This window comes from Podarcis vaucheri (assembly GCF_965113315.1).
Source record: "Podarcis vaucheri genome assembly, chromosome: 2".
NCBI classification, from domain to species: domain Eukaryota; kingdom Metazoa; phylum Chordata; class Lepidosauria; order Squamata; family Lacertidae; genus Podarcis; species Podarcis vaucheri.
Window position 1 is genome coordinate 59,697,342 of NC_138760.1, and position 5,633 is coordinate 59,702,974.

Consider the following 5,633-nt stretch of genomic DNA (forward strand, 5'->3'; position numbering starts at 1 on the left):
CATGAGCACTGTCCGATCTTTAGAATATTTTGACTGGAGCTGCAGTCATTAAACAAACAAACAAAACATATTTTTGAAATAAGAATTATCCATACATTTTAATAATATGCTCATTAGGTAATGACAGAGGAAAGCTAGTCAAGCCGTTAATCCATCTATCTCAGTTTTGTCTGCACTGACTAGAAGCAGCTCTCAACGCTCTCTTGAGTCCTACCTGGAGATGCCAGGAACTGAACCGGGGACCTTCAGAATCCCCTGCAGATGCCCTATCACTAAGCTGCAGCCCTAAATTGAAGCCTCTGTTTGAGGCAAGACAGAATCTTCATCCAATCCATGTGTCAATGTTCCGAAAAGGCCACACCCTCAGCAACAGCAAGCCAGAGTCCAGCAAGCTACTCCAGGCAAGCATGAGCTGTGTATTCCTTTCCGCTCCCCCCTTCCTACACTGCATTTCCTTGCACAGCTGGGGCTGCTACTGAACTTTGACTTTTATTTAAGTTCAAATCCTCTTACCAAAAAAAAAAAAAATGGGAAAAGGAAAGAAAAAAAAAAGACTTCTTAGCTGTAAACTAAGGACAACAAATAAGCTCATCAGTACTTCTTCGCTTACATTTTCCACCAGGCTCAGCTTGTTAGAGCTGGAAGGGAGGCTGCCTGCTGGAAGAAAGGGCATTCCAAGCTCTGCTCTTTCATCCTACTCTTTGGAGGAGTTGGGTCCTGAATTTTGCAGTGGAAAGCAACTGAAGGCCGCTTAAATTATGAGGCAATCTGTCAGATCCATTTTGAGTACAGCAACTAATGCACCTTTGCCATGCTAAATAAATATTCAATAATTAGCCCTTCATAAGGCAGTGGGCTCCATGGTTCTTTTATTATTTGGGGAAAGAAGTCATTTTTGCCAATGTGTTCACTGTGCCCTAAAACTCACATCTTCCCTGATTATTGGCCATGATGGCTTGGGTAAGATGGGAGAGCTGCAGGTTCACCATTACTGCTTTAAAAGCCTCCACCCAGCCATTCCTATTAGCACATTAATCACCAGCAGCCATTGGGAGCCAGATTATATTGCTTCATCTCTTCCCCCACTCTGCTAATCTTTCTGTGCAGTGTGGGGAGGGAGTGGAACAACTTGCCTCGTGAATTCTCACATCGCATGAAGCCTTATTGCACCACCACCGACCCCTAGAAACCTCTGGAAGTGAGGAACAAACTCCATGGGAAGCAGATGTATCTATTCTAAACCATGCTATAGTACACGAGCAGTGTGCAGATGTTGCTACGCAGAATCTATTTCAGTAGTGGCTGGGCTACACTTTATGTCAATCCAACAGACACACACAACTAAATACTAATTTTAAAAGGTTATCACAATTCTTGGAAAGCACATGTTTATATATTAAAACCAGTCATGTTGATTGAATTCATGGAAGAACCTATGATAAGACCAGTGAACAGAGAGGTTCATTAAGCAGTAAATTCCTAGCCTTCTTGTATGAAATAAAACCAGCCATTATGAGAACGAGATCTGACCCCAGGAGTGAGCTGTGCTTTGATAGGCAACAGAATGCAATTTCAGCAAAATTCAGGGTGACTAACCTATGGGCTGCCATGTTATTGAACTCCAGCTCATTGGTCATTGATCAAGGATGTTGCAGGCTGTAGTCCAATAACACCTGGTGGGTAAGGAGTCACCCTGGGATTGACAGAACTTCTACTGGATCTGATGAGATAAAAATTATGGACACTTTGAAATTTGAGAAAGGCAATTATCAAGCAGTAGATAGGATTGGAGTGGTGTTATAAGACTAGCCACTAGCCAGAATCTCTATTGCCAATATGTGGGTGATTTGCATGCTATATTAGCAAAGCAAAAGCCACAACACGGATGATCATTATTCACTGACCGTATGTCTGAAGGACCTATCACAAATTGATACTTCAATACAGAAATTCTGTATCATCATCTGAGAAAGATCTCACATTTAGCTGAGCATTGGCTGACCAACTTATGTACAGGTGCCTTGTTGTGTATATAAACTTTTTTTACATACAATGTATATATAATGACCAACCCTTTTTCTTTCGTCTGCTGTACCAGATTTGAACACTAGTAAACCTGAATAATTTTAAAGCTAGTGAGCTGTACTCCATGCCCTGGGCCCCTTACTAGTCAATTTACATTGCCTCTATAACAATCAGGGAAAAGTCAGGTACAGCAGTGCCACTGCAGTGCCAGCCACAAAGCTCTCTCTGCATGTTCTTGGGCCTCAGGCATAATGTATCATCACACTTAGGAACAATTTACTATGAAATATAACTTAAGTAACAATGGATTTGCATGGGTACTTTAAGATATCTATCTTTTCTAGTATAAACCTAGTCTTCAAGACTATGCCATGTAACAGGCTAGACATCACAAGTACCATGGGCGGGGTGAAAAGTAACTGGTTTTTCTTTTAATTTTTTTTTTAATAAAAAGCTTGTCCTCCCCTCCCCTTCTTTCACAGTTCTCAGAAAAAGTGCTTCATGAAACCTGAGCAGTTAGGAGTTGTGGTCTCATTATTTATTTTATTCCATTTGTGAACCACTTCCTATGGAACATCTAAAACTGATTAGCAACAATATTGTTATGAGTTGTAGGTGCCAGGGTTTGTGGTGCCAGATTCCCCTACATTACTGGGTCTGATAGGTAATGTAATTATGTTTGGGGTGTTAACACTGCCTGCCAGACACTGGATTTAGCAAAGTGTTAAAATACAGGCCAAATCAGTTCCCCATGTTCACAAGATCGCCTGAGAGGTAGGCTATTAACAGACAACAAATACAGGGAAGATGGGCCATCAGCAAAGTCTTTTTGCCAGCCAGCAAATGGATGGAGCCCGTCTCTGAACTCTGAGAGACAAAGCAGAGTGGAGAGTTTTAGGATTACAGTTCAGAATGATGTGGGCTGGAGGAAAATAGTGGCAATTTTTAAAACATAGCAAGCTTGAAAAGAGATTCAGAAAGCAATGGCTGATTTCTGTTTGGATCTAAGAAGCAACAAGAACCTCTTGGGAGTGTTAATGCTGTGAACCCCACCATCGTAGGCTCAGGTTGTATATGTGTGTAAAAAAAACCATGTATCAGAAAGACCCTACAGTCTCCACTGTGCCTTATTTTCCAAAAGGAAACAGACCCTGGGTAAAGCGCTCCTGGAACCCCCTGGAGATTGGGGGTGGCATGTTATCCAGCACGCCACAGCTCAGGCCTAAAATTGCAGTTGCTCCAAAACGAAATATAGGGACCCTTGTGAATTGCTCCCAGCAGGTAGTGGTGCACCTTGGACAGACAGACCAGATTGTGGGCCTGAGTCTGTGCCAACAAACTGTCTAGTTGTGCCACCACAGCCCACACTAGTTGTGCAATATGTGGTGCATGTGGCGCAGGATGCTCTCTGCCAGGTCATGGATAAATCGCTACGCACAGGCTCCCCTTAGCCAGGCTTGCTTTCACCACCTCCTGCTTCCATGGCTGGGAACTCAGGAAAAATGAGGGGCCGCCCCAGTGAATTGCACTCAATGACAGGGGAGTCTAGGGGTGCTACAGAGGTGCAGAATGATCCCAAGATGGTGCCACTCATGCTTCATCCCAGTAATCCTATGCCTGAGGAACTCAGCGACAAAAACAGACCACTGACGGTTCTGCGCCCATTTTTTATGGTTCATTAACAGTGAACATAATAAGCTGTAAATGGGCCTATTTAAAACATTTACAATATTTAACAAATAATCAAATGAAGAAGTAAGCACATTATTCTTCCATTTCTATATACAGTTTAATATATCTACCGGGTTTTGCAGAAGACTGGATGACCTAGCACTACAAAAATGCTCAAAAGAGATGTACTCACTAGTTCAGAGACTGTGTTCTTTCTTGGAATTACTTTAGACAACCAATATTGACAATTCTAGAAGAGAGGGTCACGGTGCCTCAGACCCAGAGGCTTAGGGGAAAGGGAGGGAGAAAGAGATTTAAAAGAATCCTATCTCTTTAGAAACCAGCCTTGAAGCTTGAGCATTTCTGGCATGTTTTTGCATTCGGGAAAGCACATTACGTATTTTTTTCAGAATTCACAACTTGGAGATATAAATGTGTGTTCTTATACATCACTGGATCACATCCGAACTATAAATTTTAAGTATGCACATGGACACACATAGCACACATTTGGGTGTGATTTTTTAAAACCAGTATTTCTGAATTAATATTAGCAGTTGGTTAGTGAAGAACATTGTTATTCGGGACTTCAAAATAAACATAAAGCCAGTTTCTGTGTAATGCAGCCTGTTGCTATCTAGATAGCATTTTATTCTAGATGCATTTTATTCACAGCAGATTAAATTTGTATTTTAGAAGATTTCTGGCTCTCTGCCTATCCTCTTCTTTGCAAAGAAACAGTGGACACATACACTGCAGTTGCATTAAGTACTTAGTACCTAACTGAAAGCCTTACCTTGGTTAAGAAGTGTTGTCACAATTTTTGTGTGGCTTCCTGCCAAAGAAACTGTGCATTACACAGAAGCCGGGCCAGCTCAAGACGTTTGGGCACCTGAAACCAACCACAAAATGGCGTCCCCCATTCTCCAGGGAAGAAGGGGCGAGTGAAAATCAGGGACAAGGAGGAATAAAGACCTACATTTGGAACAAGGGGGTGGGAATCAAATCAACCTTACCCAATGGCTGAAGTGGGAATCAAAGGCCGTTGTGGGGTGGGTGCAGACCCCAGGAGGCCCCAGAGAACTCTTTCTATTTCCTCCCTGGGGGTAAAAGGAGACTAGCAGCACTTCCCATTCGCCAAGAGGCCACTGTAGGAAGTGACATGCTGGGCGGGGGGGGGGCGGCTTCCAAGGATGTGGCAGATCCAGCCTCCAAGGTGTGCACCACACCGCACCACAGCTGTTGCTGCCACTGTGGCAGCAGCAGTGGGCAATGTATTCATTGGAGGCTGATCTGCTGTCCTTGCGGATCCTTCTTGTCAGAGGCAGTTGCCTCACCATGCCTCATGGGTGAGCCTGCCCTGCACAGAAGTAATCCCTACTGAATTCCATAAGGACTGCTTCCTGTTATGGACAGGGCTGAAGCATGAATCAGTTACATCTTAAAGGTGCCACACAGAGCTGTTAACAAGGACCCTATAAATTTCTGGAACTACAGAAAAATGTTATTTCTCCTTTGTCACATTCTCTGCACTCTCCTACCTTTTTTGCAATAGCATTTTAAGTTTACCAAACTGTTTTAGTAGTTTTGGCCTCACAACAACCCACGATGCCTGCTACTAACTACTAGACTCTGGGCAACCTCAGCCCGCAAGGCTAATGGTCAGATAATGGGAGTTTGGGTTCAAAAACATCTGTAGAACACCACTTTGGCTACTTCTATACTAGAGGGTGCTGATGAATGAATCATAAAGTATTTATTTAACTCTAATTATCATCTTCATAATTGGTATAGAATGTGTTGTTACAATAAAATGTGTTGTTACAATAAAACTATATTCTAAATATCGAGTAGTTCTTTTCTACAGCATATTTTTACTCAATTTCAAAGTTTGCTATCTAAAAATTCAGAGGGAATAAAAACAGCTGCACATCCAC